Genomic DNA, 12,961 nt, shown 5'->3' with positions numbered 1-12,961 from the left:
GTGTAAGAGCAATGCAGGGTGGAAGATACACAGTTGGTCACCATATGGTTCTGAAGAATGGATCCTTGTGTGACAAAGAGAAGAAAATTGTAAAAATTTTTCTGAACTGTCTTTGAGGTTTTGCCACTTAAAATTGCTTTGAACTTTCTCAGGACTCATAAATTGGCAGCATAATAACAAGGACGACTGTTATATTCAGGGAGAAATACACATAAGCTGGAAAAAACACTGCTGGTTAAAGTGTAAAGAAGGAATTGATGTGCACTTTGGTCAGGCATTTAAGTATTCTGAGATCAGACTAAAAACAACAGGACAGGCTTCAAAAAGTGAACTTTTTTCTCCTCTCCTTATGTAACAGACACAGCAAGAGCAGAAACAAGAACAGTCCTATTAATAGGTCTGTACTTCTTTTATTTGCTTGCTGGTTGTTAAGTCTCCAGGTTGCTCAGGATATTAGGATATTTTTTGGATATTTTGCTCAGGATATTTTCAACTGTCCTCTACAATAAGAGTTAAAGGATAAAGACATAAAAACTTAAATTGTTTAGACGTTATTTGTTTTAGGTCTAAAAGAACATCTGTGAGATGTATTATTACTCACTTTTGAGATCTGGTAGGAGAACATCTGTACTCGCTCATATACATTTTTCAAATACAATGTTGGGCCAAACCCCAGTCATTTTGGTGACAATGAGACATTTTGTGCATGTATCTTAATTCTGTAAAATGCTTCATTCTGACCCCTGCAACTTTTAAATTAAAATTTTAGATTTTCATTCTTTTTAATTAATTTGGTTTTAGAATTGCCTCATGTTTCAAAATGTGAATTACTAAAAAATGATTTGGTTTAATCTGAATATTTTCTTTAAGAATCTGTCCACACCAGCTGTGGTTGCTTTTGTGTATTTAATATCTCACCATAGCCTTCCAGCATGCAGACCCCATTCCAGAAATAAAAGCCAAGAGAGTGTAGGAGGCACAAATCCAATATATGACTAGTACATGACTCAGATGTGAACTCTTTTGTAAGCTTCAGATGAAAAACAGGTGTAGACCTCAGCAAAGAGGAAAAAGGGAAGGAGCAAACAGAGGCGTGTCCCTGAAAAGCAGAACAGATGGACAGAAAAAATCTTGAGGAAGCTGAGGTTGGTGGCATGTGGGAAAGAGCAAGAGGAACCTGAAATAGTGTTTGTAATATTTATGTTTATTGTGCTCTGGAGGCGCTGTCACTCTCCCTGCTCCCCTTCCCCACCTGGGCAGGTGCAGGTTCTGCCTGGCCCGGTCCAGTGTGCCAGTACTGCCAGCAGTGGCTCCTCCTTCCCTCCTGCAGCTGTGGAGGGAACAACATCGAGAACTGAAACTTCAGGGAAAACAGCAGGGGTCAAGTGCAGGTGCTGTGGCAAAGGCAGGATGCCTGTGGCCCTGGGGAGCTGGGGACAGGTGGGGTGGGAAGGACAGTGGCTCTGAGCTGGGTGCCCTGGTGAGAGGCTGACCCTGCCAGTGTTTGTTTCCATGGGTTTTGTGCTGCAGCCCTCAGGTGCCAACCCCAGCATGTCCTGGTCCTCATCCCTGCTCCCAGAGAGGCCTCAGGGAGAGGCAAGTCCTCCAGGGATGGGCTGAGGAGGATGATGGTTTCTAAACCAAGGTTTGTGCTGTTTAGGTTAATGTGGACTTGGTTAGCAACTTGTGTGGATCACGCTACCAAAGGCAGCCTGGAATATCTGCACAGGCTCCCTTTGCTTCTCCTTGCCCATCTCAGCACATCCCAGTCTTCCAGTGGCTCAGCAAGCAGCACTGAAGAGGCAGCTACAGCCACAGGGATAACAGAATTTACTGGTTAAACATACCATGGTTTAATGTAGCCTTATTGGTAAGGCTAGAGTCCCTAAAATATTTTGAAGAATTTTTTTTATAAAGCATTTACTTTAAGCAAATGAGCACTAGATAAATATTAGATAACAAAACATCACAGGGGATGGCAATAATTCAAATGCTTTTACATTTGAATATGTCTAAAACTCTCTTCCCTGTTATAAAACCAACTTAAAAGTAGAGGAACTGAGAAAATCAGAGAAGAAAATGAAATCGCAACTGGTTGCAAACAAATATTATCAAAGGTAACAAAAAGGTATGCATTTAATGTGACTTGGTTTGGCCCCAAGTTTTATGCACTGAGATGTTTGAATGTTCAAAATTAATTACATTTGTGTTGTACCAATTATATAGTAATGATGTTTGAGATATCATTAGATTGATGTCTGTAAACCACGGGAAAATATATGTGATCTGCCTGAAGGATTATCCTCCTTTTAAAGCATGAATAAGGGGGTAGGGAAATCTCCATAACAGGGAAATATAATTACACATTTTCTCCCCATTCCTGATGCCAGATTAGTGAGGAGAAGAAGAATATGCAGAAAAGGCATTGATTTCAGAGGGCTGCGACAGGACCCCATCTGGCAGAGCTGGCACGAGGATCTGTTGCCATCCTGTCATAACAGAGAGCATTCAAGAGCCACACAGAGATGGTTTCATGTTTGGAAATGCACAAACTCCATCAGATTTCACTGCTGTCCAGGATAACATAGGGAGCAATCTCCAGGCTGGCTCTCAGCCTAGCCACCAGCAATAGCCTCCACTCTTCCATCCATGCCCTTTGGGAAGCCTCTTTCTTTTAGTCTCTGTTAAAGCCTGCTCCTGGCTGCCTTTGGCTGTCCGCATTCCTGCTGCAAAATACCCATTTGCTGTCTCACTCCCACTCCTCTCATCCCTCCCTGCTCTTCATGCTCCACATTTCTCTTTGGTCAAGCTCAGGGACAGAACTGCTCTTGCCACATCCCCCAAGGCAGAGAGTCACAACTACCACAACAGGGCCAACAGGCAATGCTTCGCCCTGCTTCTGCCACAGCAGGGAACAAAGAATTTTATTCAAGCACTGAAAAAAAGTGATGAGTCACACGGAAAATGTAGACCTGCTGGATACCTCCCTAATTCCCAAGGACACATTCTTAATTGCTTCATATTTCTTGTTTCATTTTTAACTGTCTCCTCCCGCATGCAGATCAAAGCAGGCAAAACCCCCAAACCAAGGATGATTAGTCTTTCTTTTACTAGGGGATTAAATTGGTCTATGTGAATGATGAAAAAAAAATCATAAGTGACTTAGGACTGAAATCTAGAGCACAGTGTCTGCTCAACAGGGATCTTCAGCTGTGGGGTCCAACAGGTCTACATAGCACAGCAGAACACTGTTTGACATTTTATTATTATTATTATTATTAATAATATTACCATCATCATAATTGTCATCATCATCATTCTTATCATTATTATTCTCATTCTCACTATTTTTATTATTATTATCATCTACATGGCAATTCTTTATGAATGATTGATGTGACAGTAAGTCTCTACTGTGTAGTCATATGGGACTAACAAGACTTTCCAGCTCTCCTTTGCTTCGCAATAAAGTAGATCAGAAAAATGTTGAAAAATATACAAGGAATTTCACCACAGCAATGTAGAAAATGTAAGAAAGAATATAACCTGATTCAGTGAGAATTTCATATCTGAATGGAAGAACTGAGTGAATGGTAAAACCAAAAAACCTGCTCCCAGATATGCTGAGCTTTTAATGCAATGTGTAAACTGGCCCAGGAATATTCTTAGTCCAGGGAAGGTTGGTGGTACAGAAAGCACCTCAGGTTCTGTACACCTGTAGATATGAAAGCTGGTTGCTAAACAACATTATTAGCACACAGCTCTGATAGCCCTAATGTGCTGTACTGAGAGGTGGGCTCAGAGCACTCTCTGTCAGCACAGCTCCATTGCCACTGCTGCTCACTCCCTGGATCCAGACAAACTGTGCTCCACTGGGTGCTCTGAATGTAACCTGAGGCTCTTCAAGGTAGAAGAGCCACTGGGTGCTCTGAATGTAACCTGAGGCTCTTCAAGGTAGAACAGACTGCCCTGAGGTACAACATTGTCCAAAGAATGTCACCCTCTCTTTATCAGTTCTAATTGTGATACCTGAGTTATTACATTGCTTCTTCTCAAGATCTGAAGAGGAATCAATGCGCACCTGTAAATTTGCCAAAGCAATTTTCGGACAGCAGACTTTGCCTATTTTGGTTTATAAAAATAAATTGTCAGAAATCCCTTACACCGACAATTGCAGTCAACAATCAAATTATTGTTTTATCCTGTTTTTGAACATGTAAACTAAACTGTAAGTCTTTAAACTTCTTACTCAGTAAAGCAGGTCTTCCTGAAACCAAATTTTCCTTCAGCTTTTTGCTGAAGTGCCCAGAACCAGACACAATATTCTCAGTAAGAGTCTCACTAAGCCTTGTGTGAAGGGATATTTTTGCCACTGCAGTTCTCCACATTCTAGCGCTTGTACACTCATTTTGCATTTACTGGTAACACCTGCTGAATTACGTGTCCACAGCCTTTCCTAACTTCATTTTGGAGCCATTAGCCCTGTGAACTCAGAGCTTTATCTAATAAATGGGCTGAGAGAGTGCAGACATTGATCAGATTACATATAAAATCTGACTTCTAGGAAAGTGAGACTGCTGCTTAGCACACCTATTTTAGTCAGGCCCATTCAGGACACTAATTGTTTAATTCCATGGGGCTGTTATTGCCTTGCTCAGATACCTTTCCTACAAGTTGCAGTCAGCTGTCCAGCTGCTTTGTCTGCCTATCTGGGTTGTCCAGCATGGGCTGAACAGACATCACCACAGTTAAAAATTGTGTCATCAGGGAACACATTACCCAGAGTGGTTCTGATGAGCAAAGAAAGGGTCATTATTCTTTATCATTCTAGCACTATAGTTTAAGAGCTATCTTGACTATGTAGAGAGAGTGGAAAGGAGAGTTAAAAAATGTAGTGTAAAACAGCTCTCAGTGCCTATAGGGGCAGCAAAAGCAGGATAATTTTGCCTGAAGTGGGACATCCTACCCATCTTATAACTTCTGGGTGACCATCATGGTGCTTGTGGAAAGGTCTGTCAGGAGCTGTGCAGTGTCAGCATCACAGGAATCCTGTGTGTCCTAGGACAAAAGGCCTGACCAGGTTTTGGGTCTCTGCACAGAGGCATGGTGTAGAATATACCAGCCCTGAGGCTATGGCTTCTTGTAAATTAAGGGATGATCCCACCTGCAGCCTCACAGGGCTTGTTCCTTGCTGTGGGTAGAGCATAGGCCAAGAAGGAGCTTTTTGTTTGCTGTTCACCTTACTGAGCAATATTATAGAATCATTAAGGTTGGAAAAGACCTCCAAGGTCGCTGACCCCAATCTTTGGCTGAACCACTCTCATGCCAACTGAACCATAGCGCCAAGTACCACCTCAGTTTTTTCTTTCACACCTCCAGTATGCTGACTCCACCACCACCCTGGGCAGCCCATTCCAGTGCTAACCACCCTTTCCATGAAAAAATTCTTCCTGATAGCCCACCTGAGCCTCCCCTGGCACAGCTTGAGGCCATTTTCTCTAGTTGCTGGGGCTGATCCTCACTGGGCTACATCCTCCTTTAAGGGAGTTGTAGAGAGTGATAAGATATCCCCTGAGACTCGTTTTCTCCAGGATAAACATCTCCAGCTCCCTCAGCTGGTCCTCACAGGACTTGTGCTCCAGACCTTTCTCCAGCACCTCAATGTCTTGTGTGGGCTGTGAGGGGCTCATCTGGACATTGTTCAGTGTGTGGCCTCACCAGTGCCCAGCACAGAGGGGCAGTCACTGCCCTGGTCCTGCTGGCCACACCATTGCTGATACATTCAGGATGTCCTTGGCCCTCTTGGCCACCTGGGCACACCCTGGCTCATGTTCAGCCACTGCTGACCAGCACCTCCAGGGCCTTTCCCACTGGGCAGTTTTCCAGCCACTGTCCCAGCCTGGAGCTGCAGGGGGTTGTTGTGACCCTGGGACAGGACCCAGCACTTGGCCTGGTTGAAGCTCACACAATTGGCCCTGGCCCATGGATCCAGCCTGTGCAGATCCCTCTGCAGAGCCCCCCTGCCCTCCAGCAGATCAGCACTCACACCCAGCTTGGTGCCATCTGCAAACTGGCTGAGGGTGCTCTTGATCCCCTCATTGAGATCTTTGATAAAGGTACTGAACAGGACTGGGCCCAGTACTGAGCCTTGGGAAACCTCACTAGTGATTGCCCAACAACTGGATGCAAATGTTAACTTTGCTGGCAAGATCTCTTTGGAGTCAGCAGAGGTGCATGTGCTACAGGAGGAGCCAGCCACATGCAGACCCTCAGAGGGGCCAGGCAGTTCCGCTTCCATCCTTGCATGTACTCTCTCTTTCACAGTATTTGCCGCAATTTTCTTTCACTACACAAAGCTGCTTTCTCTCCACTGTAATGAATACAAGGAAGACAAAAAAATGCTAGTTCTTACTGTCTACCATGGCACAAATTAAAATCAGATACTGCTGTTTGACTTGCAGGAATGACACCAAGTTTTGTATGTGACACAGTTTTTAACTTAGTTTTCACTCCACAGTGGTTTAAATGCCTTAAAAGTCAAGGAAAATGTAAAAACTAAGTCAGAAATTGGTCAGTCATATGAGACTGTTCCCTCATGAAAAGGAAGCAATGTTGGTAAAAGCAATAAACAGGGATTGCTTGCAGGTTATGCAGGCTGCCCCACCTTTCAGTGACCTTGGCCTGAGGTTTGTTTGTTTGAACATGGAAACACACCTACCTCCCCTGCTTTCACTTCCGAAGGCAAACACAAGTCTAGCCTCAATGTAGCTGAAGCATGACTGCCATGGAGACATGAGGTTAAGGTGTTTGTGTTCACAGCCAAAATGTTCTTCTGCTGAACTAAGCCTGTGCCAAATCAGCTCACCTTGTAAAGAAAAAAAAAGGGGGGGAAAATCTAGAGAGTGAAGTAAAATTTCTAATATTGAGCAGCCAAAGAGAAAAATCAAGCCACAACAGCTTGCAGCTGCTTTTCAGCAGCTACTGAAATGCACACTTGTTAGAACCCAAGATTCAAGTGATCAGTGAGGTAGTAAGGGCAGGTACTGTAGGAAAGGATGGCCCTGACCATTGACTTAGGAATGGGGCAGTGATATGGTTAATATCCTTGTTCTTTCTGTGATCAAGTAGAAAAGGATATCATTAAGTGCATACCTCTTTTCTCAAGGAGACAGTGGTGAAAACTGTGGAAGAGTTGAGGAACTGATGCTCCGGGGTCTCAGCTCTCCACTCTCCACAGCTCAGCTGGCTGGAGGAGCCAAGTGCCGCAGTAAAGGACCCAATCTGCATCTGGGCATAGAAGGGAGCAGGTTCCTGCTCCTGAGAGGAGCAGGAAAGGCCAGGTGAGACACAGGGATGCTGAGACAAAGGGCCCTTTCACCCAGCATTGCTACCTGGCCCAAGGCAAGCCAGAAGGCAGGGTGATAGAGTGCCTCATGGCTTGCAACCTGCTCTGGTAGCAGTACACTAAACTAACTAGAGTGCAATATCAGTGTTCAAACACTTCCCCATGTCACAGAATCATAGAACCACAGAATCAGAGAATCCCAGAATGCTTAATTTTGGAGAAGGCCTCCAGGATCAAGTGCAACCACCAGTGCAGCACTGCCAAGCCCACCACAAAACCATAGTACTACGAGCCACATGTATGTCTCTTAAATACTTCCAGGCATACATCATGAAAAATGTCATCCCTCCTTCCCAGAAACTGTGCAGGGTGACCAGACCTTCACTTGAGCTAACTGAGGCCAACTTCAGCATTTGCATTCCCTTCCTTAAATCTTTCAGATCCAGTAAATTTTAATAAACCATCCTCCATGGACTCAACCACACTTGGAGGAAAACCAGACATTTTAACTGCTGGCTGCTCTAAAAATTGAGAATCAGGAGTGTGTAGTGAGATCCTCCACCACCACAGATACATCTTTCATTAATTTCTACAGGGTAATGTTGTAATTCTCTGTAGAAACTCCATTTCACTTTCCAGTGAACATTTTTAGTGCTTGCCAATGTTTCTCTAATTGGCTTCTCCTGTCAATACCCTTTTTTGCATGCTAAAGCACACACCATTTGTGAATGCTTATGTGAAGTGAACTTTGCAGGGAAAAGGGAGTTGCAAATGGACTGGAATCACAGTTTCGCACTTTCTCAGCTGTTACGTTTACGTTTCTCAGCTTTCTGATTATTAAGGGAAAAAGTTCCAAGTGGCATTATCCAGTTTAACTACTGCTCAAGTAAAATATTTTCAAAGTAATAAAATAAAGGAGAGGGGGGAAAGCAATTTCAGTGGGATTTGTGCTTTCACATGCAAGCTTTCAAAACTCCCATGATAAATATTTTGTTACCAAAAGTTTATCTTGATTTTCACAGCTGATCAACACCTTACATTTATCTGTTACAAGCTGATAACTACCTCTTAGTAGTTGACCATATATTTGAGTAACTAGAAATGGATTTCTGTCCCTGAACTTTAGGAACTATTTTGAGAAGAACTGTTCATGGTTTCTTACACAGAATAAGGTTTCCTTGTATTTCACAGCCCTGTTGCTGAACTGTGGGGCTACATGGGGCAGTTTTTTTGATTATTGTGCATTATCATTCAGCAGTTAAGGGAAAATGTATGTAAAATGTTTCTGAGAAATGCCCAGAATTGGGAGTGATTTTATGCTGACTCACTCATGGCTTAGACTGTGCGCAAGGAGTACTGATTTCTCTCTACAGTCTGATGCAGTTACCTTCAGCCTCACAGCAAAGAGGATGTAGACACCATCACAAGCACACATTGAAAAAACAGAGTGGAATCAAGCTACTTACAGCACAATGATTTGGAGCTATTGATAACAAACCCCAAATTCTTAGTTTTTAAGATAAGCAAACACGAACTTCATTTCACAGAGAGGAAACACTCTGCAATGTGAACTATGAGTTGTGCCAGCATCCTGATCATTTAGCAATCTTTTTTTTTTTTTTGGTCTACTTGTCTATCAAAGTTAAGTACCTGAAAAAGATGAAAAATTTGAAAGAGGAATCGAGAATTGTTGGTTAGGCAAGCAGATTGGAAAGGGCACTATTTAAACAGAACCACTTGGTTTGGAATACTTTTTACTCCTGTGCTATAGAGACTTAATGATGACAATCTTAGCAGTAATTAGTAGCCAGAGGCACTACATGAATGAATATGCATTTTCAGTGAAGTTATGGTAGCTGTCAAACAGCATTTGGCAAACTCTATTACTTAGAAAGTAATAACAATAGGAAATCCTTTCTTCTGCTCCTTTCTGAAGCCACAGAAAGACCATACAAAAAAAAAAAAGTGCTTTCTTGATCATGAGAACTTTTCATTTGCACTTTTATATCAGTTTCACTTTATTTTCTCCAAAATTGCTCATGCAAGTAAAACCATGATGAGAGCTCTGGATTTCACTGTATATCCAAGCCCAGCAACAGGCGGTGTAGTGTGGAAAATGTACTGTGAATCAGAATAGCACTTGGCCGTATTCATTCTCTGCCACAAGGCACCTTTGCTATCTAACAGAGGTTTATGCTGTCACAGAAGTGGTATTTTAAAAACAAATGCAGAATCTAGAAGTTTCCTGCCAATTGACTCATATGCACATACAAACGAGAAAATGGTGTTCAGATAGGAAGTTATCAAAAACTATGCTTTCCTGTTTATGTAGTGGAGCCAATACTTTGAGCTTGAAAAGCTTATTATAATCCTGAATACTATTATAATGTTCTTACTAATATGAAAATGACCAAACTTTCATGTGCACTGAATTTTTCTGTTCCAAGGTAAGACTAGGCAGCTGATGAAACAGAGGGTTCAACATCAGCTAGAAACTGAAAACATATCAGCACTGAGGACTGTGGAGAGTGAAACAAATTCATCTGGATTGAACTCATGATTTAGTTGGAAATCTACATAACAGAGATTTTGGAAAGAGAAACGCACTTGATATCTGATTTGTTGTTGATCCAGGTCCATAAATGTTGCTTCCTGTGCTCGGGGGCAGTGGAACGCGGCAGCAAGGGGGTGACTTCCTGTGCAAGGGATTTTATCATAGACAGCAGTGAGGCAAAGATAGCTTCCAGAACCTAATCCATGTAGCTTTCTACCTGTCTTCAAATAATATTAACAAATACTTTTAGGAGGAATATTATTCTTATATAAGCACTTGAAAATTGATGTCTAATTTAGTTGCCACAAACAACTGCATTATCCACGCAAATTACTAAAAATATGTAGGACTGATACAAAGAAACTTAAAATTCATCTTCCAAAACATAAATTAGGTTTATGAGTCATGAGTACATTGCCACATCTCTGGATCAGTTTATGAAGGCCTGGCAAAGATGAAAGGAGCCAAGTGTTGTTTTTTTCCAAAAAAAATTTGAAAATAATAATTTCAATAACTACAAACAGTGATGAATTTGATGGCTCTGCTAATGATGCTTGTCAGGCAATTTACTCTAAAAGGCTTCCATCTACCATAAAACCACAAAAATTTAGTGCCTTCAAATCTCCTGCAAGAATTTACTACATTTGAAAGGACAGTCTGTGACTGCTATTTTAGTGAGCTCCAGATTTTTACCCAAAAAGAAACTCAGATCTCTTGCTAGGTTTCTCATACTGAAAGAGATACAGAAACTCTTGCTAGCATATTTTGTTCTATGTCTTTATTTAAACACATTACCTAATAGACTGTTTTGTTGAGCAAAAATAAACAGAAGTATTTCTGAAAAGAAACATTTGCCTTGCTATATTTTTTTATTTACCCTAAAGAAGCAGAAGTGGTTCATACAGGTGTGGGTGCGACGTGACACTTTTGCCTGTGGTCTATGTGCTAGAACTGTTTTATCTAATGAGCCACTAGCATGCAAGCAACCTGCTGCTGGCTGTACGTGTTGGGAATGAATGATTGTGGTCTGCACGTTTCTCATAGATCAGCACTCTGCAGTTACCTAATTGCATAAGAAAATCTCTGTCTTTTGAAGAAGTTTCACTTCTCACAGGTGATAATGGAAAAATCTAATGCTTGGCAAGACGCACAGTCCTTCTCCCTTCCCCTTCTTTAACCTTTCCTTTCCCTTGCTTAACCCTTCTCTTCCTGTGCTTTCCTCTGCCCTTGCCTTCCTTTCCTTAATAATTTCTTTCCTTAACCCTGCCCTTCCTTTCCTTTTCTTAACCCTTCCCATTTCCTTCCTCAGCCCTTGCTTTCCTTTCCTTAGCCATTCCTTTCCTTAATCCATTCCTTCCCTTCCTTAATCCTTCCTTGCCCTTCTACAGAACTGAAGAGAAGAAAATCATAACTTCCCACTACAATGCCACTACCACTTTTAAAAAAACATTTTTAACAGAAGAGGTTAACTGGACCAACTTCAGGCCCTCTCCAATACTCAGTCACAGACCCTCTGAAGAGGCAGAGAGATACTTGCCCTTTCTGACTACACAAAGACAGGAATCTGTGGAAAAAAGAGAATAGTTACTAATTAATGCTGTTGGTTCTGCATTTCAAAACTACACAATACTTTGACTAGGAGGATGAAGAAGCCCTCCAGTGCTGCACTGCTGTGACAATGTGTGTCTTTGCTATCTATTCAGATAGGAGGAAGAAAACTAACCTGATATGGAGTTTCCTGGTGATATTCACTGTTTCAATGTTTAAAACATGGGTAAAACTCATATATGTAAATGATTATATCTGAGTTACTGCTGCTATAGCAATTATTGAAACAGTAATTTCATTTGTTTTGTCTATCTGAAAAGTTTGCAAAGCCCTTCAATTTTAAATAAACATGACAATCAATTTAATGCAGGGACCTTTTAACCACAGTAACGCAGTAATTTAGGTCATCTTATGTTTGTGAGTTTGTCAGAAGAGCAGCCTACTCAGTCAAATTAGGTCAGCTCACAGTGTCCTGCTTAGTGAAATGTGGCTCTAGAGCAGGAGATGCAAACCCTTTCAAAACAATAACTGAGAAATCCAGAGCTATGTGGGAGTACATCATCTTCTCTTTAGGGTCAGCATACCACATTTGGCTCTTATAAACAGAAGTGACAAAACATATACCAAATATCTTTCCTCAGAAATGTCATTAAGTATCTCCTGCTCCTATTTACCATTTACCTGTTCATTTCAACTGTATGTCTGTCTGAATACAGTTGCTTTATCAGACAGGTGAATATCCTCCAGGAAATTCTACAATATATTCTCTTCACAGAAAGAATAAAAGCAATAAAAACTTTCATTTTCTTCTTAATTAATTCCACAAAAGTATTCCAGTCTTTCTAAGTGTTATTTTTTTCATGTCCATGCATTCTTTGGCTAAGGAGAAGCAATAAGATAACATTTATTGACATTTTCCGTTTAGTTACACAGATTCTTCCCTCACTAAATCCTTAAACCTGCGTTTCCTTAAATCATCTGTTTGCAGTCTGTACTTACTGGGTATTTACATTCCTTCATTGATTACTACCTCTTTAATGATACAATTCTACTAGAATAAGAATGATTTATTATCTTACAGCTGCTGCTTAACAGTATTAATTCCCTATCAATAATGCTGACACATAGAAACAGAGGAATGCACTTCACTACAGAAAATGTGACCCTCCTTACATGAAACCAAAGTATCAGATGTGCAAAACCTTTCATTGCAATAGAATTTGTCAAAACTTTTAGCCAGTCATCCCCAAAATCTGCCTGGCCCCTGCAATGTGTATGCTACTCTCAGTTGTGCTTAATAGCCTTTTCAAGAGCAGTAGTTTAACAGAGCTAGCTCCATTAAAACATCAATGCAAAAATGTTATATTGAAAATCTCTGACAAAATACATCTAAAATACTGTGAAATTACTGCAAAAAAAAAAAATCTAATTCTACTTGATTTAATGTATTGATTTGAGTTGAGTTTGCAGTTCTAAATATAGAGCAGGTAAATGTTCAGAACTGGTATTGGCAC

This window comes from Molothrus ater, chromosome Z, assembly GCF_012460135.2.
Source record: "Molothrus ater isolate BHLD 08-10-18 breed brown headed cowbird chromosome Z, BPBGC_Mater_1.1, whole genome shotgun sequence".
NCBI classification, from domain to species: Eukaryota; Metazoa; Chordata; class Aves; order Passeriformes; family Icteridae; genus Molothrus; species Molothrus ater.
Note: the sequence above shows the minus strand (reverse complement) of the source record.